This window comes from Lithobates pipiens, unplaced genomic scaffold, assembly GCF_037356315.1.
Source record: "Lithobates pipiens isolate NorthernLeopardFrog02 unplaced genomic scaffold, aLitPip1_a1.2 Scaffold_16, whole genome shotgun sequence".
NCBI classification, from domain to species: Eukaryota; Metazoa; Chordata; class Amphibia; order Anura; family Ranidae; genus Lithobates; species Lithobates pipiens.
In genome coordinates, this window is record NW_027507748.1 from 536157609 (window position 1) to 536184610 (window position 27002).

At 45.5% G+C, this 27002-nt stretch overlaps 1 protein-coding gene across 1 annotated transcript in view; it reads right to left on the reverse strand.

Annotated features, from left to right (window-relative positions):
* RUBCNL (rubicon like autophagy enhancer) overlaps nt 1-17468 on the reverse strand; it is a 100592-nt gene extending 83124 nt beyond the window's left edge. Inside the window, exon 1 of the mRNA XM_077483248.1 lies at nt 17328-17468. The gene's annotated coding sequence lies outside the window, so the exon portion shown is untranslated. The remainder of the gene's footprint in view (nt 1-17327) is intronic.
* Nucleotides 17469-27002: the final 9534 nt, after the last annotated feature.

Here is a 27002-nt window from a genome sequence, read left to right on the forward strand (position 1 = left end):
GGGAAGCTCAGCGTGCTGCTGCTTCCCAGCCCCCCCCCCCCCATTTATAATATTTTTTTATATCTATACAAAAATGTTTTGACTTTCATTTCTATTTTAAACTGAATGGGTCGTTTTACAAGGCGATGGTTTACAATCACTTTCAAATAGGTGAACCACTTGCCACCCGCCATATAGCAAATAGCAAAAGGACATCGGCAAAAGTGGTTCTGTTATCCAAACATCATATGACTCGATCAGGATAACAAGCCCGCGCAGGGGCACAGCAATCAGAGGTGCTGTGTGTCAGTCTGACACATCGCATCTCTGATCGTGGTATAGAGCCACTTCTTACCAAGTGATCAGCTTTGACCAATCACAGCTGATCATTGTATGAACCAGGAAGTGTCGGCAAACAGCTTTTCTCGGTTCACGCTGACAGGGAGAGCAGATTGGCGGCTCTCCCTGTCAGAGGGGGGTCTGCGCTGATAATCAGCACATTGATTATCAGTGCAGCCCCTATCAGAGGTGCCCATCAGCTGCCAGCCTGTGCCTCAAAGAACACCTGTCAGTGCCCATCACATTGCCAATCAGTGCCCCATCAGTAATGTCTGTCAGTAGCTCCACATCAGTGCCCATCTATTTTTTTCCCCAAAAATGTTTGTGTTTAGTCAGCAAAAAATAAAAATCCCAGTGGTGATCAAATACCACCAAAAGAAAGCTCTATTTGTAAAAAGAAAAAAAAATTATAAAAACTGTGTTTGTGTACAGCGTTTCATGACCTCAAATCAAAGTCTGACAACCCTGAAAGCTGAAAACTGTCTGGTATTGAAGTAATTAAATAAATCTCAGTAGATTAAATCTGACAATACACTGGCAGGCTTGTACATAAAATATAAATATATATTCTTGTCAATAAAGCCAACAGAGACTTTACGAATGTCAGTCAACAGAAATAATTCCCATTTTCATTTGTTTTTATAATTCCATTTTGGTTTGAATGGAATTTCCCAAATGAAAACAGTCACTGTTAGAGTCCATTCACACAGGGGCAACACGACTTCCAGCCTGACTTTCAGAAGCAACTTGGACACGACTTGAGTATGAATCACAGCGTGACTTACAACAGGACTTCAAGTTGCCCCCAGGCCAGTCACAGAATAATCAGCTTTCGAGGGCGGGAACTCCACGCCAAATTTTAAATAAAAAAAAAAAAAAACAGCATGTGTTCCCCTCCAGGGAAAAAACAGGCCCTTAGGTCTGGTATGGAATTCAAGGGAGACCCCTATGCCAAAAAAAAAAAAAAAAAAAAAAAAAAAAAAAAAAAAACCCCCACACACGACACAGCATGGGGGTTCCCCCAGAATCCATACCCGACCCATATCCGAGCACGCAGCCAGGCTAGTCAGGAAAGGGGGTGGGGACGAGCTCGCGCCTCCCCCCCTCCTGAACCGTACCAGGCCGCATGTCTCAACATGGGGGGGTGGGTGCTTTGGGGAAGGGGGGGCACCCTGTGGCCCCCTCACCCCAAAGCACCTTGTCCCCACGATGAGGACAAGGGCCTCTTGCCAACAACCCTGGCCATTGGTTGTCGGGTTCTGCGGGCAGGGGGCTTATCTGAATCCGGGAGCCCCCTTTAATATGGGGGCCCCCAGATCCCGGCCCTCCACCCTATGTGAAAGAGTATGGGGTACATTGTACCCATTTACCTGAAAATAAATAAAATTAAAAAGCCATAAATCTATCCTCCATTTTGTAGATGCGATAAGTTTTGCGAAAACCAATCAATATACGCTTATTACAATTTTTTTAACCTAATATGTAGCAGAATACTTATTGGCCTAAACTGAGAAAAGGAGGTTCTCTCCTACCCCCAACTTATTTTTTGGATATTATAGCAAAAAGTTATCTTTTTTTTCCCCAAAATTGTCATTCTGTTTATAGCGCGTTGCAGTGCCGCAACGCAAAAAGAGGTCTGGACTTCATGGGAGCACACGTGTGCATCCATAGACACACAGCATTGCTTGGCCACAGCCTCCTCACAAGTTTGATTGACAGCAGCAGGAGCCAATGGCTCCCACTGCAGCCTCTGTGCCTAAGAGGAAAAGCACTGCTGTAGACCGACCACGCTGAATTTATACAGAACTCGGGAACAGCTAGTGAAAGTTTTTTTTTTTGCTTTTATTTGTTTTACCTTAAGGTGCAAAAACAAAAATAAAATAAAAAAAGGCTTTGATTAGCATAGTCAAGCTCTATCCAACAGTTTTACATGCCATCTTCTTACTACATCTCTAGAACACTTATATACAAAAATGCAATACCCTGGATTTCAGAAGAGTTGTATAGAACTAGCTGTGGATGTTTTCTATGCAGCCTGTTGAGCTTCATGGAATTAGCATGATAGCATCTACTTTGTCTTTATGCTAATGGCCAAATGGAACCAAAAACAATGATTCTTTCAGTGCCTTTGTGTAGTGGTTGCAGTATGCTGGGAATGAAAGAAAAAAAAAATGGTTGGATTCCTTTATTGCCAGCCTCATGTGAAGGAGAAAATAAAAAAAAAAGTTAATAACTTTCAGAATCCAAGCAATATCATTTCCTTCTATGATCAATAGGCATGTGCCCCTAAACCTGCAACTGCTTCCTGATCACTAGCAGTTCATGGGTTGACCACAGACAATCAAAAAATAAATATATATAATCTCACACACACTGATTCTGTACTTGCCAAATATTCTGCAGAAATCTCCCCCCCACTGCAACCATTTTAACTGTGGGCAGCTGAAGCCTGTTCACTTCCTAGATTTACAAAGGCACCTCCAATAGAGGGAGAGGATGTCATAAGCCTATGCTAATGACCAGACAAGAAACAGGAAGTGGGCTGTATAAGGTATTTACTGGCAGAAAAAAAAAAAAAAGTTTTACTATTCAAAGTAAAAAACAAGGGCAGAAGATTTAAACTGGTTGTAAACCCACTTTTTGGACTTCTACCTATAGGTAAGCCTTATTCTAGGCTTACCTATAGGTAGTGGAGTCTGCCAAATACTCCAACAGCGCATGCGCGGGGAAGAAACAAAGTGGCGTTTCTTCCCTAGTCTGTGCCGCTCATGGCAGCTCCATTGCACATGTGCGGGAGTGATGGCCTGGAACGAAGAGAGGTCAGAAGATGGACGCTGCCTACATACACAGGGGTCGTAACTGGATTCTTTCTCAGGTAAGTGGTACATAATGGGCTAGTATGCGATGCATAGTAACCCATTATGCTTTATTTGCAGCGAGCAAAAGAGGAAGCAAAACCCATCAGGGTTTATTTCCTCTTTAATAGATGAAAAAATTACCTGAAGGTCCCCTTTAATAAAATGTCAGTCTGTGATATTTCAACAAAAAAAAAAAAAAAAAAAAAATGCACAAATAACATGCAAGTAGAGTTATGTGTACTGGCCATGCATTTAGTATTGCTGATGGTGTGAATGGGCTCTAAAGAGATACAACTGACAAAGTATGCTATATTACATGTACCCACACACAATGGCTTCATTCAGTGACTGCAAAAAAAGGAAATGTGACCACAAGAACAATATTATGCAAATGTGAAGTGTGTGCAGCATGGAGGAGACAAAATAAGACAAGAAAAAGACTTGTACTGACACATATTGCTGGTGAAAAAACTAGTAGAATATCAAAATATTTGCCATACATACATCCCCATCTACATATATCTTTACATACAAGGGGTGTTGCCATTGTAGTTTAAAAAGTAAAGTGGTTGTACACCTCATATAATGAGACATGAAATATAAACAAAGCAGATCCTTTTATAGTGTGTTATGTAATGCTTCAATTAAGAGCACTAAAACTGGCCAGAGGGATCGAATCTCACGCAGCGTAGCAGGGACCAGAGACTCAACACTGACCATTTTAAATCCTTATGCTGCTAATATTAGCAAATAGAGAAGTGTATTATATTTGTTTGAGATATATATTTGGCGGTAAAACACTGCTATTTTTAGCAGCGTTTTACCAAAGGATTTGCAGCTCATTTCGGCCGCTAGCGGACGCTTTTACCCCCCGCTAGCGGCCGAGAAAGGGTTAAAACTGGCCGCAATAGCGGCGTTTTGCCGCCGGTAATGCAGCGCTGCCCCATTGATTTCAATGGGGAGCAGCGGTGGAGGAGTGGTAAACACACCGCTCCTAAGAAGCTGCTGGCAGGAATTTTCCTGACGTCCTGCCAGTGCACCGATGCATGGAGCAGCAGTTTAAGGGCGGATTGCAGGCACTATTTCTAATGCTATAGCACCTGCAAAACGCCCTCGGTGTGAAAGGGGTCTAAAACTGACATTTCTTCAGTTATATGTCATACATCCCCCAGCACTCTTCAGGAGGGGAGGAGGCCTGAATGCCTGACCTAAAGGTAGATGGATTCCATGAAGTAAATGCTACATGAATCATCTGCCTTTACTTAAGAGGGCCTCAGACAAATGCTAGGTGGTGTTTTTCAAAGTGAATTCTCAGCAAAATAATCATGGAGACAGCTCACGATGATACATTAGTTTAATACATTCAAGTTTTAAATATAAGAACAAGTAATGTGGTGCACTCAGTGTCCACTCTAACTATCATGGTCAGTTTAGAAGAAGTGGAAACTTACCCCCTTGCATTAATGATCAGTAAAGGTGGGAGATCAATCCACCAATGATTAAAGCTCAAGGAATCCCTAGCAAACTCAGGAGGAACCCTAGAGGAAACACCTCTCTAGGTGCTGCTAAGGTGTGGTTGTTAAAAGGAGACGTCCAGCCCAAGCTTGTTTGGCCAATTCGTTTTGCACTCCTGGGACCCGTTTTCAGCAGAGAGCGGTCCCAAGTCCGCTCTCTGCTGACGTCACTGGAATCAGTCCAGGCATCGCATCATCATGACAATGGGAGTCTGGATCTGCCAGGTGCCTGGACTGATGCCCGTCTCAGCGAGCCACTGAGAGCCTGAGACAGCCGCTCCCTGCCCCTCCACGGTTCAGTGCTCCAGTGAGCACGGGGGGCAGAGCAGAGAGCTGCTGACTGGCAGGCACAAACACCACACCTTTACTTCTCTTAAAAGCATTGCCTTTGAAATCACTGAAGGTGGCTTACAAGTGTTGGTGCCTCATGAAAGTGACATACTGCTTAAAGCGGAGGTCCACCCTAAAGTGGACCTTCCGCTCATCGGAACCCTCCCCCCCTCCGGTGCCACAATCGGCACCTTTCAGGGGGGAGGGGGGTGCAGTTACCTGGATAATCCAGGTAACTGCACCCACTTCCGGGATAGCTCTCTGCGGAAAGGGGCGTAACTTACGCCCCTTTCCGCAAGTGCCCGCCCCTTCCCGCAAGTGCCCCGCTGCCTGCTGGGAAACACACAGATCCCAGAGGCAGCGGGGAGCGCCCTTATTGCGCAGCGCGATTCGCGCATGCGCAGTAGGGAACCGGGAAATGAAGCCGAAAGGCTCCATTTCCTGATTCCCATACCCAAGATGGCGGCGGCAGGACCCGAGAGACGACCTAGAGATCGGCTTCGGGTGCCGACATCGCGGGCGCGCTGGACAGGTAAGTGTCACTATTTTAAAAGTCAGCAGCTGCAGTATTTGTAGCTGCTGGCTTTAAAAAAAAAAAAAAAAAAAAAAAAAAAAAAAAGACACGCGGAGTCCCGGTGGACTCCCGCTTTAATTTTAACAGGTCACAAACACAAGGCTGCCACTCCTGAGTGAACAGCACTGTGCAGTACCATTGTAATATTGGCAGGCTTTGACCACTTGCACACCACGCCATAATAGATATACGGCTACAGTGCTACTCTCTCCCAGGAAACTGCTTCCTGCGCACCACCTGGGGCGTGCTTCAGGAAGTGTCTGATCACTGTGTCCCTTGCACACAGAGGCCAATAATAGGGATAAAAGGCCAATTACAGTGCCCCTTTACCATATTATCAGCTGTGTCCAATCACAGTTGATCACACGTTAATAGTTTTGCTGGTTATCAGTTGTCTTTTCCTCACAGACAGGGTAAGGAAAGCAGAGCCAATATGATAGGGCACAGCAAGTATAGCATTTAACAGGAATCAGATTTTTTTTCCCTTGCCGGAGCAAAATTTGATCATGCTTACTGGGGTTTTTCGCCTTCCTCTGGATCAACTGTGGGTATAGAATTGTGTATAAAGGATAGTAAATTATTTTGTTCTCCCTTTTATTGGTTGAACTAGATGGACTAGTGTCTTTTTCAAACCAGACTAACTATACAATCCACTTTAGATCCTGTTGGAGCACTATACAACCTCAAAACGTCCAAAGATGGTTTAATGGATCCACCCCCATTACTGGACTTGCAACATTATCACAATACCAGACCATTTGCCCAACATGTTAAACACAAAGGAAGGCTTCACAGCATAAAAACAATCCACTAGTGATTGATAAAAAAAAAAAAAAAAAAAAAAAAAAAAAAAAAAAGCCACACACGTTTTTTCATGCTTTTTACAGAAACACAGGACATTTATAACATGGGTTCCAATGGAACACATTTACATCAATGCATTTTTGAATAGGGTCAGAGACTTTTTTTGTTTAATGCAAATCGCTGCTTTTCTTGCCATTTTTGGTTTGAATAGACTTCAGTGGAGAAGCTGCAAAAAAGCATGCAGTGCATTTTTACTGCTTTTTTAAATCTGACAAAAAAAAAAAAAAAAAAAGAAGAAGAAGCAGCATAACAGCCGCAAAACACAACTAGTGGCAACATTTTTTTAAAAAGTACAGCAGGAAACACTGCAGAAAAGCTCCAAAAAAACATGCATAGATACAAATCGAGGCAGTATGGTATATACGAGTAAAGCTGCCAACTCCAGCTATGAACACAGGTTGTAGGTCAAGGCAGAATCTGTACCGGAAACTTCACTTAGCGAGTCAAAGCGGAACATCACGCGTTTGAATTGTACTGCATCCCGCTGTGGTTACACATGTTGGCAATGGATGTTGTATGACTATAGTGATAAGCATGCCACTTGATAGGTACAGTCAATTCAAAGTAGCATTAATTTGAGTCCCACCTTCGCATATTCTTTAAACTAAAGTTGCTCAGTGTTCAAACATCTTCGGGAGTGACCCTCTCGCCCCAACATCCTTTAAATTAAAAATTTAAGGAGCCAGGCAGAAAAATAAAAAATAAATCAACTTTATTACAACCAGCCTGTCAAATTTTTGGCAAGTGATCACTGCCTAGCAAGGAAAATTTAATTCTATGGGTTACACCCAAGTAGCTTTACCCCTGCTTGCACAAGTGGCTTTGTAGAAGTGCGATAATGTTAATTAGAGATTTCAAAGCTGACAAGGTGGGCGGGATCATGTTCTTCCCAATTTAGAATAGTAGTTTACTTGGCATAGAAGAACAGCAGGTTCAACAAGGTTTTAGCTGCTATAAAAAAAAGGGTAGTTAGTCCTTCTACCAGATTCAATAAAGCAGTCAGATTTGATACAAACCCCACCACCAGCTACCAAAAAGACTCATACCAGAGGTCTTTCCAAAAGATAGAAATATATTTTGCCTAGCATCGAGAACACCTCCCAACAGGACAATGGCCAGGAAGGATAACATTTTGACATTTTAGGTCAGGGGTGGGGGGGGGATCTACCTGAACACAGAAGTCAAAGGGCACCGGCCAGTGTCACCTCTTCACACCCAATTCAAACCTCCAATTGCAGGACTACCATGTCGCAAACGCGTGCATTGCATGGCAATCATGGGTTTAAATCAGGTGGTGAGAAGGCAACATACTGCCTCCTCACCACCTATCAACACACAATCGGATCGCTTTTCAGGAGGAGCAGATCTTGAAAGAGCCCTTAGTTGCATTAAGCAGCGGCCCTTGCTCCTTCACACTTAAAGTTAGGCGGTGGTAAAACAGATGGATAAAATAGAAGTCTATCGCTAAGCACAGCAAATCCGCAGGCAAGCTGCAGGTATACTGCATCCACGGTGTGGTAAACCACAGGACATCAGCGTGAAAGAAGCCCTATATTATGCCCAGTGTATTGCTTCACACTAACCTGAAGAACTTTCCCTGCTGTTGGCACCACTCTGCAGACAGCTACCTGACATAAGAGGTGGTGTGCAGTTGATATCACACCACATAGGACAGGAGCCAGTAGCTTTTGTGGCTCTTGCTCCCTTCTACAGTTCTAAGTTTACAAGTAGTCCCTCTGCATTGCACTATGTTTGAGGCTTTGAAATGGCTGGTCAGCAAGCCTAGACCAAGATCAACCGGTAGGTACAAATTTATACTGAATTAGGGCCCTTTCATGCTGCTCTGCAGCAAAACCGCATATGCATTTATACCGCGATTTTGCTGTGTTTCACAAGTGATTCCTGTGCGTTTTTGGGTTGTCTGCACCTGTGAAAAATGCCCATGTGACTCACCAAAAATGCAAATCGTGTTGCATTTTTACCACAATTTACATTCATTTCAATGGGAAGCTGCCTTTTTAGTGCGGTTATGCGGCATGCAGGACTTTTCAAAAACGCACTGCACCCACAGCGGTGTGAAAGTCCCATAGGTTATTAAAAGGGAAACTTTTTTTTTGGGGGGGTTTTAAAAAAAGTTCAGTGTGAAAGGGGCTTTAATTGTTCTGTGTCACATGCCAGGGTGGTGAAGGATAGCCTTCAGATATCTCAGCGGTCCCAAGCTTTTTGAAAATCATTAGGGTCACCTACAGATTGCATTTTGCCCAATTCAGCATTAATCTGCCAACATTTGAACCATATCTGGCTTCAAAAATATAGTCAAATGCCAGTGTTTTCACAGGACACTCGGTTATTGAACACTGTGGCAACCAAGCAAATATTTTCAAAAGTTATCAACTGCAGCCCCCTGTATTACACTCTGCACAAATTTGCTATAATAAGCGAGAATACCTGGTCATGACCCTCATGCCCAAAGTCTTTTCCATAGTAAATTCCACCATTACTAAAGGCTTTGTACACAGACACAGCTGCTGCTCCCATTTTGACACAAGTTTGGGTGCAAGTGCATGTACCCAAACTCACACCATTTGCATTTGGGGACACGCACCCAAAACCCACACATGTCAAATTGGGAGCAGCAGCCCTGCCCGTGCAGTCCCAACCGACTTGAACGGGACTGCCTCTACATAGAATACTTGTGCATCCCGCAAAGGCAAACATGGCCCTCACATGACTGTATGCTTAACCACTTGTCGCCCACCATACAGCAATATGATGGCGGCAAAGTGGTTTCGTTATCCTGACTAGACGTCATATGACGTGATCAGGACAACAAGCCAGAGAGCGGCAATCTGAGGTGCTGCGTGTCACTCTTATACACCGTAACGCCTCTGACTGAGACTTCTTACCACGTGATTAGCTGTGACCAATCACACCTGATCATTGCGTGAACCAGGAAGTGCCAGTAAACAGCTTTCCTCGGTTTACACTGACAGGGAGAGCTGATCGGCAGCTCTCCCTGTCGGGGGGGGGGGGGGGGGGTGCACACTGATTAGCAGCACAGCCCCATCAGCTGCCAACCTGTGGCCCAAAAAAAGAGTGCCTGTCAGTGCCCTTAAGGTGCCACTCAATGCCCATCAGTAGCCCCTCATCAGTGCCCATTTTAATTTTTTTTATTTAAAAAATTTCGGTCTTTTTTAGTTTAGCAAAAAAATAAAAACCCCAGTGGTGATCAAATACCACCAAAAGAAAGCTCTATTGGGGGGGGGGGGGGGGGGGTTATAAAAATGTTGTTTGGGCACACAGTGTTGCATGACCGCGCAATTGTCAAAGTGCGACAGCACTGAAAGTTGAAAATTGTCCTGGGCAGGAAGGGGCGACAGTGCCTGGTATTTAAGTGGTTAACCACTTCAATACAGGGCATTTTCACCCCTTTCCTGCCCAGGCCAATTTTCAGCGCTGTAACACTTTGAATGACAATTGTACAGTCACGCAACACTCTACCCAGTGACAACTTTTTTGCTATAATAAATATCCCAATTTTTTATAACAAAAGTTTTCCACAGTTTAGGTATTCTACGTACTTTTGGTAAAAAAAAAAAAAAATACAAAATAAAAAAAATAAATCGCAATAAGCATACATTGATTGGTTTTGCTTTGCGCAAAGTTTATAACGTCTACAAAATAGGGGATAGATTAATGGCTTTTTTTTTTTACCTAGTAATGGCGGTGATCTGCAATTTTTATCGTGACTGACAGACAGCGGACACATCAGACACTTTTGATACCATTTTGGGAGCACATTTATACAACGATCAGTGCTATAAAAAATGCACTGATTATTGTATAAATGTCACTGGAAGGGAAGGGGTTAACACTGTGGGGCGATCAAGTGGTTAAATTTGTTACCTAGGGAGTGATTATAACTGTAGCGGAAGGGGACTCACAAGGGGATGGGACCCATCGGTGTTCCTCTGAACTGGGAACACACCATTGGTTTCCTCTCACCCGACAGGACGTGCACCTGTTTACACACGCACAGATCCATGGTCCTGCTCTATTATCAGGCAATCGTGGGTGACCGGCAGACAACGTGGCCGCCGGGCAAGAGCATTGTCTCCCGAGTGACATGGTGGGCGTATGTCCCCTCGACGGCCGGGAAGCCGAGGACGTCATACAACACCTGCCAAGGATGGGAGATCAATCCCATGAATGTCATTTGACGATGGCTGGGATGGGACGTGGTTAACCCACTATGTAAAATATCCTCTGTTTGGTAATGTAATCTGCCCCAGTGCCTGTACTACAAAAAACACAATGACACACTGCTGTGCCCATAGCGTCGGCGGTAAAACAGCAAGAGGGAAAGGGGTGGGCACGGACACAGAGCTGACAGGTAGGGAGGGTGGATGGAGAGCACAGAGGAGGACAGGAGACAGCGGATGATGGAGGCACAAACCGACCACAGTGTCAGGGCTCAGCAGCCATGAGAAACGGTGTTCGGTTTACAGAGGGGAGGGCAGAGCCAGGCATTTCAGGTGGACCAAATTACACAGCACAAGCACTGTGCTGTATAACATGCTTTAAAAAGGAACAGGTTACTATTTTTTTGAGCAACAAACACCATGTATGCCTGTATGAATGAGGCCTAAAAAATTCAGAGTTGGTGCAATCATTTCCAGTTCATTAGAATCAATTCATAGACTTATAAAATCCTATCAAGAGTAAGGCTGGGTTCACACCGCTGCGGCTGGGAGACCCGGATGTGATTCGTACCGCACTGCAGTGCAAATCACATACGATCTCTGTGCAATGAGAGTTCAGCCATACAGATAGTATGGCTGAATTCGCATCGCACCCGCTCCAAACTCACACAGGACCCTTTTTTTGGTCCGCAGCAGAATCGGATCGCATGGGTGTTCACACCATGCGATCCGATTCCTGTCCGAGTTTGCAGATCGCACTGCGATATGCGAACTGATCTGGGGGTGTCATTAAGGTTTCACTGACACTCCTCCCAGCAGTCCGCATAGGGCAGTGTGAACTGCCGGCGGGAGGCATATGATGCGGGAAAACGCTGCGAATTTGCGGCGTTCCCGCATCACTTCAGTGTGAACCTAGCCTTAAGGTGCATTTAACCTCCCTGGCGGTATGATTCAGTCTGGAATTAGGTGCTGAAAGCGGTACAATTATTTTGCATGGAAATTTGGCGTTTTATTTTGTAATTCTTAGGAATAACACTCTTAAATCTCTTCAAACCAGAGTCTAGCAGACATCCCGGGTATGATAAAGTTTATAATATAATAAAGAATAATAAAAATTATTCAATAATGTAATCAAATCCTAAAACACTGAAAAAGGGACACTTTTTTGTTGCTATGGACAATCTCCAAATTCCAGGCAGAAAAAAACGGTATTTATAATATAAAAGTGCATGCAGGGCACTGCACGGACCACTAGGGACAAAGGGGGTGTGTATTTTTTAATACAGTATTATAATCTGTAAGATTACAGTGCTGTGTGCGTTGTGTGTTTTTCCTTTTTTGAATTTGCCACCGTTCTCCGCTCCCGTGCGCCGTAACGCCGCAGGGAACGGAGCTCGGCGGCATTTGTCACTGTGAATCGAGCGGAGGACATCGCTGGATCCAGGGGACAAGGTAAGTAACTCTCCCTGTGTCCTCCCTGTATCCAGCGATGTGATCCCGAGTCTGGCTCGGGGTTACCGCTTCTATCAGTAAATTCCTGACCCGAGCCAGACTCGGGATTACCGCTAGGGAGGTTAAGGGCCCTTTCAGACTGGTGCACTTTAAAATGCACTATGTAGTCTATGCATGAAGGCAAAAACCCTGTGTGCAGGTCCCCCCTGCCCTCCTAATAATTACCTGAGCCCCATTGTGATCCAGTGATTTGCACAAGAGCCTTGGCTCTCCCGGGACTCTCCCTCCTCATTGGCTGAGACAGCCAATTGGCTCCCACTGCTGTCCATCACAACCAGTGAGCCAAGCCACGGCTCTGTGGCTGAATGGACCTACTTGGGTGCCCCCACAGCAAGCGGTTTGCTCTGGGGGCACTTGGCAGGAGGGAGGGGCCGGTGAGGGACCTGAGAAAAGGAGGATCAGGGCTGCTCTGTGCAAAACCACTGTACAAAAGCAGGCAAGTATAATATATGGGTTATAAAAAATAAAGCTACCCCTAAAATCACTTTAACCAGTGGATAACCACACACACACACAAAGAAATCTCCCCCCCCCCCCCATAACTCCCTGGTGATCATCCCCAGGTCCTTTCTGCTAAGACTGGCATAGGAGTCAGTCCAGCAGGGAGCGCCGATACAGAGTGGCCATCACACAGGACACTGCGGAAGGAGGACAACCAGGGGAAACAGCTCAGAACAGCTCAAGTGGCACTGTGAGGGAAGGAGCTGGAGCATGAACTGGGGGTAACCACCATGGAGGTACGGGTCCTTAACTTGGCACGTTTCCCTTGAGTTACAATGGAAGGTGCATTTTTGAAAAGCTCAAAGAGGCAATATAGCAATGTGCAAAGCCACATAGGATTTAAAGGGGAATAATTTCGCACTTTTGTCATGCTGGAAAGGCAAAAGAACACCTGCGTGAAAGGGCTCCAATGCTAGTCTGTAATAAATCTCTGTAACCATTACTTTTATAGGACAACAATTCACTTTGTTTTACTTTAGGATTATAAAGTATCTTTTCATGTGAGAGGATTGATTGCTTTAGCCTTTATAGCTCTGGTCAGCACAAACTACACCGGCTCATAGCAACTAATGTTTGCAATTTAGAAAATGAAATCACTTAACCCTTTACTTCACTCTGCACCAGCTGTAATGAAAGCCAGAAAAACAGATGATTTGATTGCTTGATCTTTCAAAAAGCCCAAAAACTGAAAAATAAATAAAACTCAAGCATGCCAAGCATTTAGACCCTGTGTAGTGGATTCTTGAGTTTTCAAGTAGGCAGAGCTTCCAAAATGGAATTCCAACAGCTTTCAGAGCCAGCAAGGTAACCATTCTACAGAGGTCAAGTGGAAGACTCTCCCACACGTACGCTAGCAACAGTCGCCTGTGTGTTGTCACTCTTAGCCCAGGTTCACACTGAGTGCGGGAATTAAATCGTGCAAATTCAACTGAATGCACACGATTTTATACCGGCATGTCAGTCTCGATTTCGGCTGCAATTTCAGAGACATCTGTGTGGGTTTCTGCACAGATGTCTAAGGAAATCACACCCCGAAATTGCAAAAAGTAGTACAGAAACTACCTTTTGAAGTCGCACCAATTAGGATGTGCCACTGCCTCCATTTCGACATTTCAAATCGCACCAATGTTAACCAGGGCTTAGGCTCTGTTCACACCTGAGCGATCCAGATTGCGGGCGGAATCACTGCGATTCTGTCCTTGAGTCCAAATCACAGGACACTTATGCAATGCCATTACTTCTTAATGGAACCCCAATCGTGCCACAATTTTGGCATGATAAATTGAGGCAAATGGCAACGCTGTCACACCTCAAAAGAAGCTCCAGCTCCTTTTTGAGCGACAAGTGGTGCCATTTGTCGCAATTGCAGCACGATTTATCGCATGGCAAAATTGTGCCACGACTGGGGTGCCATTAATTAGTAATGGCATTGCACAAGTGTCCTGCAATTTAGAAAAGTGCCAGTTCCGCGCGTGATCCGGATCACTCAGGTGTGAACGGACCCTTAAAAGTAAAACTAAAGGCAACGTTTTCTCTAAAGTGAGGGACTCTAGGGGACTAGTGTCCCCATTGGAAGATTTCCCCTCTATCCTTGTTCTAGCGACAACTCAAAATTTAGGATTTTCTTTAACTCTCGTGAGAATGGTAAATATCCCTAATGGGGGCACAGACAGCATTAAATATCTGACAGATTTTCTAATTTCTCTCCACTTAAACCAAGTCTTAAAAGAAAAAGTATACTTTTTTTTGCAGGTAAAAACATGCATTTTTTTAAAAAGTGTTTTTTTCCAACAAAAATGGGTTAATACCGATCTTGAGGGAAGCTAAATCTTCAGCATCTTATACATTTCCGGGAGTGCTGAAAGTGTGACTGGTGTACTAGCACGACTACTGGCCATGCTAACTTGTGGTTTGACAAAGCAACAGCTTAAACTTTTTTTTTTTTTTTTTTTTAAACCAGTCACCAGATATGTGGCCTAGGTTTTGAGGTCATCAGCCATGTAAACTTGTGGTTGGTAATAGAGCAGCTCAGTGGCCTTATTTTACTGTCTTCCCACCATAATGTCCACAGACCCTAAGGCTGGATTCACACCTATGCAGTTTTAGTGTTTTTTGCATTTTGCAGATTTGCACTACAGAATGTGTTCCATAGGAAACCATGTTAAATGGACTGTAGTGCAAATCTGCATAGGTGTGAATCCAGGCTAAGAGCCCATTCACAACAGGTGCAGTGGGCTGCTTTTGCGAACACGCTCCATGCATACACAGTCCATGGTATCTAATGTACATAATTCACATCATTGTAGGATAACAAAAAAGGAAAAGTAAACTCAATGCACTTCATATAAAAGCCTAAAGAAGGAAGTAACCTCAAATCAAATGCAAGCAGAGAAGCCTCTAGCAATGCTAAATGCACCACAAACATGTAAACAAGTGTCAATGCACAGGCAAAAAAACACACAATTTCCAGTGTGAACGAGCCCTTACTTTATTTGAAGTGCACAACGTTCCACTTCATCCATGTCACCATAGAGCAGTGGGCTGCTTTGCAGCAACTACTGGAGGTGCAATATTAAGCGAGAACACGACGCACAGACCATGTTTTCTATATGCCCTTGCAATGACTGGCACCCCTCCAGTGCAGAAAACCATAGGTCACCGCACTACATGAATGGGTCCTCGGGATACACGCACACCTGAGTGAAACAAAACATCAGGTTTGAGGCACATTTGTCAAAACAAAACCCATTCACTTAAAAGAGGGCTGCCCTATGCACACGGCAAAGTAGCTCCTGCACCTTTTTTTGGTAGTAAGCCAAGTGCATTTTGTGTTGCGTGTTTCGTCACGTGACTTATGCCTGCAGAAAGAAATATTGGTACCACAAGTGTGATTTTAGCATTTTTTTTATCTGCTTTTCCAAAAATACTCCTGTTAATGCGGCCTTGACACCAGATGCTCTGGAGTGTGTTTGTGAGCACATTCACAACGCATGGCAAGCAAAAAAAATAATAATAAATGGTTTCCTAGGAGTGGAGCTCACACAAGCACGCTGCATTGCGATGCATTTGCCCAGCTCCGATAAAAAGCACAGCATGTACTACCTTTTTTTCAGTGTAGTGCACCACTTGCTGACCGCAACACACACACACGTTGTGGTTTGCAAGTGATTTACCGGGATAAATGGCTGAAGATATCAGCCATCACCCCGGTATAGTTTTTGGGGGTTTTTTTTTGCAGCCCATGGCCAGCTTGCTCATGAAACTGTTCCAAGCACTCATGAGCCACTGAAAAGATCTCCAAAGTGACCCCCCACGTTTCCCCTTTCTGCCTTTTCACCCAAGAAACGATCCGACAGTGCGGCCAGCTACTCCTACAGGTGATCAAACAGTAGATACTCTGATCGCCTCTATGGTCTTGGAGGAAAAACAAGGTAAAAAAGGGTCTTTAAAAATAAGGATGAAAGGTCTGGGGTTTAATTACAAGGGAAAAAATAATAAATTAAATAGTGACAGTGTAAACAAAAAAGTTAAAGAGAAAAAAAAAAAAATGAAGCGCTCATATTTGAATGCATACGTAGGTCGTGTATATGTAAACTGTATTCCCACCACAAATGTGAGAGGTATCGCCGCAAAGGTTAGCGCGAGAGCAATAATTCTAGCACTAGACCTCTTCTGTAACTCTAAACTCGTAACCAGTAAAAGGCGTTTAAGTACCGTAATTTGTCGCCATTCCAAGAGTGTGTGCAATTTTAACACTTGACGTGTTGGGTATCTATTTGGCGCAACATCATCTTTTACATGAAAAAAATAGAAATTATATGACCTCAGGTTTTTTTTTTTTTTCATTAAAAGTGTATTTTTTTTTTTTTATATATATAAAACAAACACACACACACACAACCCACGCTGTACAAATACCAAGCGACATAAAAGATGCAAGTAACACCTCTTTTTTTTTTTCCACTAGACACCATTTACCCCAGGATTTTTTTTGTATAATGTAAAAGATGTTGCGAGAAATAGATAGTCAACATGTTCAGGCAATAAAATTGCACATGCTCTTGGAATGGTGACAAAATACAGTACTTAAAAAAGGGAACGATGGGATGGGATGAAAGGGGGGGCCGGGAACGATGGGATGGGGCAGGAACGGGCATAATGTTTGGGGTTATAAGTCATTTCCCAGCAAAAAATAAAAATGTAAACAAAAGGGGCCAGAAAAAGCCTGGTCAGCAAGTGGTTAATATGTACATAAACGCAACACACAGCAAGGAAAAAAAAAAAAAAAAAAAAAAAAAAACCCTAAACCAACGCATGTAACATGCACACCAACACATTACAAAAATAAAAGCAACATACGCCGTTGAAAGATGTGAACTTAAACCTAAGCAGCATTTCCAAGTGTTTGTAATAATAAATAGGAGTAGTGGAGTCCAGAAATGCAGCAACACACGGCCAGCCTTCCCCTGCCAGTCACTGCTGAGGGACAGACAGACGCACAGGACAGGAGGACCTGCTCACCTTATTGACCCGCCATTACCAATATGTAACGTAGCAGGAGAACAAAGAGGACACCTCGATGCTCGCGGTGTATAATGTATAATAAGTCTGGACTATCACTGTCCTCCTATACCCACACCACAGAGGTTCTTACCTTAGTGCTCAGTCTCCGTACACACTACACGTGATTCTCAGCCTCAGCTGCTCCAGCATAAATAAACCGGCAATTGTGTAGAGAAGGTCACTGGCTTTCCTCACACAGGGGCCCCTCCCCCCTCTCTGTACCGCCCAGCAGCTGATACTGTCGGATATCCATTCATGGGGTCAGCTGAGTGCGGTGGGGGGGGGGAGAAACTACAACAACTGGTGAGGAGAAGGGGGGCCCCCATGGAACACACGTGCCCCTGGTATGAGGAGAGGGGGCCCCAATGGCTCACGTGCCCCTGGTTTGAGGAGAAGGGGCCCCCATGGCTCACGTGCCCCTGGTTTGAGGAGAGGGGCCCCATGGCACACGCGCCCCTGGTTTGAGGAGAGGGGCCCCATGGCACACGCGCCCCTGGTTTGAGGAGAGGGGCCCCCATGGCACACAGGGCCCCTGGTATGAGGAGAGGGGGCCCCCGTGGCACACACCACCCCTGGTTTGAGGAGAGGGGGCCCCCATGACTCACACGCGTTCCTGGTATGAGGAGAGGGGGCCCCATGGCACACGCGCCCCTGGTTTGAGGAGAGGGGCCCCCATAGCACACTCGTGCCCCTGGTTTGAGGAGAGGGGGCCCCTATGGCACACACGTGCCCTTGGTTTGAGTAGAGGGGGCCCCCATGGCACACACAGGCCCCTGGTATGAGGAGAGGAGGCCCCCGTGGCACACACCACCCCTGGTTTGAGGAGAGGGGGCCCCCATGACTCACACGCGTTCCTGGTATGAGGAGAGGGGACCCCATGGCACACGCGCCCCTGGTTTGAGGAGGGGGGTCCCCATGGCACACTCGTGCCCCTGGTTTGAGGAGAGGGGCCCCCATGGCACACTCGTGCCCCTGGTTTGAGGAGAGGAGGCCTCCCATGGCACACGTGCCCCTGGTATGAGGAGAGGGGGCCCCCATGGCACACACGTGCCCCTGGTATGAAAAGAGGGGGCCCCCATGGCACACACGGGCCCCTGGTATGAGGAGAGGGGGCCCCTGTTGCACACACCGCCCCTGGTTTGAGGAGAGGGGCCCCCATGACTCACGCGTTCCTGGTATAAGGAGAGGGGACCCCATGGCACACTCGTGCCCCTGGTTTGAGGAGAGGAGGCCTCCCATGGCACACACATGCCCCTGGTATGAGGAGAGGAGGCCCCCATGGCACACACGTGCCCCTGGTATGAGGAGAGGGGCCCCCATGGCACACACGTGCCCCTGGTATGAGGAGAGGGGGCCCCCATGGCACACACGCGCCCCTGGTATGAGGAGAGGGGGCCCCCATGGCACACACGCGTTCCTGGTATGAGGAGAGGGGGCCCCATGGCACACTTGTGCCCCTGGTTTGAGGAGAGGGGCCCCCATGGCACACTCGTGCCCCTGGTTTGAGGAGAGGAGGCCTCCCATGGCACACACGTGCCCCTGGTATGAGGAGAGGAGGCCCCCATGGCACACACGTGCCCCTGGTATGAGGAGAGGGGGCCCCATGGCACACACGTGCCCCTGGTATGAGGAGAGGGGCCCCCCATGGCACACACGCGCCCCTGGTATGAGGAGAGGGGGCCCCCATGGCACACACGCGTTCCTGGTATGAGGAGAGGGGGCCCCCATGGCACACACGCGTTCCTGGTATGAGGAGAGGGGGCCCCCATGGCACACACACGTTCCTGGTATGAGGAGAGGGGGCCCCCATGGCACAAACGCGATCCTGGTATGAGGAGAGGGGGCCCCCATGGCAAACACGTGTTCCTGGTATGAGGCGGGGAGGGTCATAATAAAGAGTGACACTAAACTCTGACTAATGCAGACCATACATGGGTCGGATTCCAAATTTTCTTTCGAAAATCAGATATTGAAATTCGACCAACCAAGCCTTCAATATCACCTCATGTTGCTACAAAAAAGTTTTTTTTTGGACGAGGATCTTCTTTTCTTTACGGGAATTTCCTTTTTCTATTTTATTTCAAGCATGATTCTCCCATCATTAATTCGAAAACCGTTTCATCTTCAAAAGATTTCCAACATGTCCGATCACTTAAATTCGATGACCACACAAAATTCGATGACCACACACGCATTTTTGAAAAAAAAAAAACGCTCGATCACACGGTCATAAGAGCAAACAATTTTAACGTCATGTAATGAAGAATTTTGAGTGCAAATTGTTCAGGTGAGAAACATATTATCAATAATTTTACTAGTGATGACACTCTAGATGTGTAAAAAAAATTGTGTAGCTACCCCTTTTAAAAAGTGAAAAAAAAAATCATTCCTAAATAGACATTGTCAACAAATAAAGGTGTTTGCACTTACAATAGTCATACAAATAGTGAAAGGGGGGAAAACACTGCGCTATATCAGAGAAAACAAGTGAAAAAACAGCTGCCAACACTTCAAACAAACAAAGTTAAACAATTCAAAACAATAAATAGTGTAGCGCTTCTATTAAATGGAAGTGTGATCCAAAGGAAGAAAAACCCAGAATGTGATCACAAAAAATCGACATAGACATAGAGTGTCTTCAACGCGTCGGGCTTGCTTTTGGCACCCCACATTGCTTTTATTTTGTTCATCTGTGATCACTAGCCATAATTTTTATTTTTATTATATGACTTTTAATAAAACCTGATGGTTAATATTCTCTGACCCGCACCATGTGGAGCTTTCTTTTTCTTTTTAATTTTTATAAACCCCTCATCCTTCGCTTGGAGTTGTAACTCTAATTAAGTTACATCTGAATTGGACAACCTGACGAACACTCCAGAGAACCCCCTGTGAGACGTCCCCCAGGATCTACAGTCGTTTGGAGACGCCCCCTGGGGTCTACAGCCACTTGGAGTCTTCTCTACACCTGGTTATATCACCATCAACCTACCCTTTGGTCCTAGGTTCGGACCCCAAGCGCACTCGACTCAACTGTCATAAGACTGTGTGAGTCCATCATATTCGGTAAGAGTACTTTACCCATTTCTTTGATATCTTCAGACAAGCCGATTTACTGGGTTATACCTGATTTCTGAAGCAGTTTTATTACATCTTCTGTGTACCTGTCACACCATAGAGGATTCCAATAACATCTGTGATTGTCTATGGACTTTCCTCATGTGATTATTGACTTTTCTATGTGATTACTGATAAGGTTGATTTTTTTGTGATCACATTCTGGGTTTTTCTTCCTTTGGATCCCACTTCCATTTAATAGAAGCGCTACACTATTTATTGTTTTTGATACAAATAGTGAACAAGGTGCCATTAGGCATACATGCCAACATTTTGAGATGGGAATGAGGGACACCTACTAGCAAATGTATGTAGGCATAGGACACGCCCCCTGCCACACCCCCTTAAAGGAGAATTAAGCCCCCCCAAAAAAGGTTAATTAAATCCGCAACTGCTTTTTTTACCACTACTATTCCTTTATATTGGCTTTTAAAATGTACAATTGCAGCAATTGAGAAATTGGATGAAAAGTTTAGAACTGGGGAACACTTTTTGAAACCTAAAAAGTGCATTTTATATACAAGTATATAGATCAGACCAAAATGAGGGACATTGCTCCAAATCAGGGACAGTCCCTCGAAATCAGGGACAGTTGAAAGGTATGCATTAGGGTTGCCAATTGTTCGGGATTCACCCGGGCCGTTCTGTGTTTTGAATCTTGTGTCCAAGTTTCAGGCGGACTGAAACCCAGACATATTATTCAGGCCGGGCTGTGGCTCTCCAAGTAACCAAGATAGCCATACACAAATCTGTTGCCATCTGGGAGCTGCGGGCCGCTGTCTGGGGGCAGGTTCAGCACCAGTGGTGGGGGGGGGGAGGGCAATGATGTCAGCGAGAGCAATTTTTTTTTCTTCAAAAATGCATGGAAAGTAGGTTATATGGTTTCCAATGACATAGTTCACACCAGTGCTTGCAGTTCCAAACAAAAAAAAGTAGAACATGCTGCATTTTTACCGGACTGGACTGGAAAGCAGTAAAACGCATCAAAAAACGCACTGGACCCTAGTATAGTGGAGGGGGGGGGACAGGAAAAAAAAAAGAAAAAATGCACCAGGAATACATCCGGAAACATATATATATATATAAAATGCACCAAAAATTTACTTAAACGCGTTAAAAACACGCATGCAGAAACACATCTGGAAGGGATTTGCATGTGCATTTTTGTGCTGTGAACCAGCCCTAAGGGCCCGTTCACACCATAGAAACACAGCTCGGATGTGTTCCAGATGCTTTTCTGTATACACGTTTTTGATGTGTTCCAGTGCATTTTTAATGCAGTCCAGTGCATTTTCCCCCCTCTTATTTCTTAACCTTAATTAAGGACACGTGCATAATACTGCATTTTTAGTGCGTTTATGTGCTTTCCAGTGCGTTTTTGGTGCGTTTTACTGCTTTCCAGTACTGACCAGTGCAGTAAAAATGTTCTACCTTTTTTTTTTCTGGAACTGCAAGCACTGGTGTGAACTATGCCATTGGAAAACCATATAACCTACTTTCCATGTATTTTTGAAGAAGAAAAATAAAACCCACCTGACTGTATGTGGTGTGAGCTGGTCCTTAATAAAACACACTACACTATAAAGGCCTTCTTTGTGCCTCTGGTGGAGTCTGTCCCGGTATCTCCAGCCTTATCCAGAGGGAGTTATAGAGTGGATGTAAACCCAGGAATCCATCTGGTTCTTTCCAAGGTGCATTTTGACCTGCTGTAAAAAGTGGTCAGACACCTCTAGTGAGTTGCCGTCTAGCTCATGAGCACTCGTGGGGAAGCTTTTGAAGACACATCTATTTAGAAGCACTTTTTCATGCTTTAAAAGTTATGCATTTGGTGTTGGGTTATGTCATGTTGGACTCTTTGGTTTGCATTTATCAACCAATTTTGACACTCAATATGTAATATGTATGGCACGAGAAAAACTTTAACCTTTCAATTTATCATCCGTTTGGCTGCGGTTTTCCAAACTTTTCCTTCATTTTTTTGGGTTCAAAAACATCACAATCCATTAACTCAGTACCCATTAAAGAGGAAGTAAACCCTGATGAGTTTACTTCCTCTTTCATTCCCTGTAAAGGTAAAGCATAATGGACTACTATGCATCGCATAGTAGCCCATTATGTGTCACTTACCTGACACAGGAGCCAGCGAAGTCACCGCTGTCCCCTGTAGTTCCGAGCGTCCATCTTCATGGTGGGTCTCCATGGGTCTCGCTGCTCCGGTGCTGTGATTCGCCGGAGCAGCGATGACCTCACTTCCGCGCATGCGCAGGGGAGCCGAGACTCGCGGCATTGCCGTCATCGACGATGCCCCGCTCAGTGCGCCTGCGCGCCGCTGTGTACGGCGCATGCGCCGTAGATAGCGGTGCCCGTCTTCGGGCAAATATCTCCTAAACCGTATAGGTTTGGGAGATATTTCTTGGACCTACAGGTAAGCCTTAATCTAGGCTTACCTGTAGGTCAAAGTGGTTTGTAAGGGTTTACAACCACTTTAACTGGGCAATATCCAAACGAACTGTTCAAATGACAGATTTTGGAATGATTTTTCGCCTAATGTATGGGCAGCATAAAGCCTCGTACACACGATCAGATTTTCAGACGGGAATTGTGTGATAACAGGCTGTTGGCAGAAAATCTGACCGTTTGTATGCTACATCGGACAATTGTTGTCGGATTTTCCACGGACAAATGTTGAATGGCAGGTGCATTCTATGCATCTAAAAATACAGAAAATATACCAAATCAAATCATTATTATTCAACCCAAAAATCTCCCTCTCCCTCTCCTCCCTGTAGTGCTTTCTATTGACTAAACAAAAACACCTTAACCTGGAAAACACTTGTAAAAAGCTGCAAAATTGCTTAAACCTCCTCACGCCCGCCCTATAGCCGAAAGACGGCTACAGCGTTGTAATATTCAGAGAGACTGGGGCAGACCAAGTCTGCTTCCTTCTCCCGGATGACAGGAGCACAATTGTCTTGTAGGTTGTTCTTCCCCGCTATAAACTACATGTCCAAACCTCCCAACTTTTTCAGATGGGACACCTATCAGCAAAAGTATGAAGGCATAGGGCACGCCCCTTGCCACGCCCCCTTAAAGGAGAATTGTACAAAAAAACAAGATTTGTTAAACCCACAAATGCTTTTTTAACCACTGCTATTCCTTTTATATTGGCTCTTGGACTTTACAATTGCCTCAATTTAGAAATGGATGAAAGCTTTAGTGCTGGAAAACACTTTTTGATAGATAAAAAGTGCATTTTATATACAACTAATATAGATCAGACCAAAATGAGGGACAAATGAGGAGGAATGAGGGACAAAAAAAGTCTTAATTGCAGAAAACAACGACAGGACAGCAGTCTTATCCTTGTACTAAGTCTCGGCCACAACTCCATCATGCGCAGTATTGAAAAGGCATTGAGGCTGCTGGGAAATGTAGTTTGCACTTGTTGTTATGTGTCTAATTTTGAACATGCACCTGCAGAGATGTGCAAAAATTGATGTTATTGAAGTAAGGTGCACAGAGATTCTGCTATAGGGTAAATATGATGGTACACTACAGTTTATATTATCAGCATGTAGTTCAATAAATCAAGGTATATGTGGCTGCTATCAAAGAGTCAAGGGCCAAATTATATTAGAGAAAGATCTATTGAAAGTGTTATTGATCTGCTGCATTGTTGCTATCACAGGACCAGCAATTAGTACTACTGTACATTCTATACACCCATAGAATTTCATTGGAAAACGTCTGTTTTCAGAACGTTCATTTTATTTTTTAATGGTTAGTGGAGATCAAACCAACATTCATTTTTGGACTGTAGTAATGAAAAAATTTCATGGGGCAGGATAAAGAAGTTTCTCGTACTAACAAAATTTTATCTGTAAATGTGGTTTTCTTGTGGGAAAAATTGTACATATTGGAAATTTTTTTTTTTTATAGGTCTGAGATTCTTTTCAAGTAACAGGTTGGGATGAAATGTTCAAGTGGTTCTAAAGGCAAGACATTTTTAAGAGGCTCTTCAGTGGCCCCACAAATACTGTAGCTGCTGACTTTAAAGTGATTGTAAAGGCTTGTTTTTTCAATAAATATAATAAACATGTTATACTTACCTGCTCTGTTGGAGTGGATTTTCACAGAGCAGCCCAGATCCTCCTCTTCTCGGGTCCCTCTTTGGCACTTCTGGCCCCTCCCTCCTGTTGAGTGCCATGGGTCGGCCCTGCCCCCTCTCTCTCCTGATTGGCTGACTGAATTTGATTGACAGCAGCCTTAGCCAGTGGTGCCGCTACTGTGTCTCACCAAATCAGGAGGGAGAGTCTTGACCGGTCGAGACCCTCATGGACATTTCTGGAGAGAGATGGGGCTCAGGTAAGTATTAGGGGGTGCTGGGGCGGCTGCTGCACACAGAAGGCTTTTTATCTTAATGCATAGAATGCATTAAGAGAAAAAAAAACTTCTGCTTTTACAACCCCTTTAATGCAAGGGCTCTTACCTATCCAGGGATACAGATCCATTCTCACTCAAAATGGTTATTCTCTGGTCTTTGAGTTCCCGACGCCATCATATTTACTATGGGAAGTTGGCTGTGAGTCCTAACAACATCACAGTCAGGTTCCTACTGTGCATGCACGAGCCACACTGCACTTTGTGAATGGTCCCACAGCTTTCAGGGACCTGTGACCTGTACCAGAAAGCTGCAGGGAAAGAAAGAGAGCCGAGCTTCCACTCAAATTGCCTAGGCAATCTAAGTGAACGTGGAAGCTGGTACCTGTAAAAAAAGGTGTTATGTTATGTAAAAGCAGAATTTCCCCTTTTGGGTGAAGTTCCACTTCAATGCATTTTGCATTAAGGTAAAAATGCCCCAGTAGTTGTTTTCCCAACGTCCCCTTATACTTATCTGAGTCCTATCTCAATCCAGCAATTTACCCATCTGCAGCAGCACTGGTCTCTGTTCACAGGAAACAGAAGCAACAGTGGGAGCCATTGACTTCAGCTGCTATCAATCAAATCCTGTGAGGATGGAGTGGGGCCCAAGCAGCATTGTGATTCTTTGGATGCACACAGCAGGGCTCGGGAGCACACCTGCATGTGTGCCCTCAAAGCAAGTGGCTTGCTATTGGGGCACACACAGATGAGGAGGTGCAGAGAGCGCCAGCAAGTGACCTCAAAAGAGTAGATTTGGGGCTGCTCTGTGCAATACCATGTTTATTAATTTTCTTTCAATGGTTTTTATTGAAATCAAGTTTTGACAGATGAAAAGGGTTTACATTGATACAAGTTTTGTGTCAACAGTAATGTTACAATAGTGGGTCTCAGATTAGCACAAATGGATCATTATATAATTGTACTAAAACAAAGGTACTAACCCTGTCCATTCCTGTTCATAAACAAACTGATGGTTCATGAGATGCCTAACACCAGGCCCGGACTGGGACAAAAAATAGGCCTGGGCATTTTAGACTGAGCAGCCAACTTTTGCGGGGGGGGGGGGGGGGCGTTTGGTAGACATTTGCGGGGGTGGCTGGTGTCGGTCCTCCACACTGTAATGTGCAGGGACACGGTGATATAAAGGGAACAGCACTGTAAAGGGGCACTGCAATGATTACAGTGCCCCTTTACAGTGCAGTCCCCTTTATATTACAGTGTCCCAGTCCTATTGTGGCCATACAACGCTAGTACTGCTTGTGTCCTATTGTGCCCACACTGCCCAGTGACACTGACCTCTCTTTTTGGTGGTGCGGTACAGTGTGGCTCTCTCTTTGGTGGTGCTTTGCAGTGTGGCTCACTCTGGTGGTGGGGGAACAGCATGGCTCTCTCTTTGGTGGTGCTGTACAGCGTGGCTCTCTCTGGTGGTGCGGTGTAGCGTGGCTCTCTCTCTGGCGGTGCGGTGCAGCGTGGCTCTCTCTCTGGCGGTGCGGTGCAGCGTGGCTCTCTCTCTGGCGGTGCGGTGCAGCGTGGCTCTCTCTCTGGCGGTGCGGTGCAGCGTGGCTCTCTCTCTGGCGGTGCGGTGCAGCGTGGCTCTCTCTCTGGCGGTGCGGTGCAGCGTGGCTGCAGCGTGGCTCTCTCTCTGGTGGTGCGGTGCAGCGTGGCTCTCTCTCTGGCGGTGCGGTGCAGCGTGGCTCTCTCTCTGGCGGTGCGGTGCAGCGTGGCTCTCTCTCTGGCGGTGCGGTGCAGCGTGGCTCTCTCTCTGGCGGTGCGGTGCAGCGTGGCTCTCTCTCTGGCGGTGCGGTGCAGCGTGGCTCTCTCTCTGGCGGTGCGGTGCAGCGTGGCTCTCTCTCTGGCGGTGCGGTGCAGCGTGGCTCTCTCTCTGGTGGTGCGGTGCAGCGTGGCTCTCTCTCTGGTGGTGTTGGGGCTATTAGTTCCCCCAGCACAGTCCTCTCTTTCGTTTTTTAGATCTCCTGTAGTAGCTGCTACAGGCACTTCTCAGCTTGTTTCCAGGTTTTCTCCCCCCCAGCAGTGTGCATGCTGGGGAGTGTAGTCAGCTCCCTGCTGAAAAGAATTGGGCCACCTATCTCTGGGACTACATTTCCCATGATGCCCCTCTAGTTCTCCAATTGGCCCTCTGTTGTGGCCAATGGTGAGGGAAGCTTTCTCCTCACATTTGCTGCTGACAAGAGAAGGGGGAGCGCGAGCGGCGGAAACGTCTTGGCAG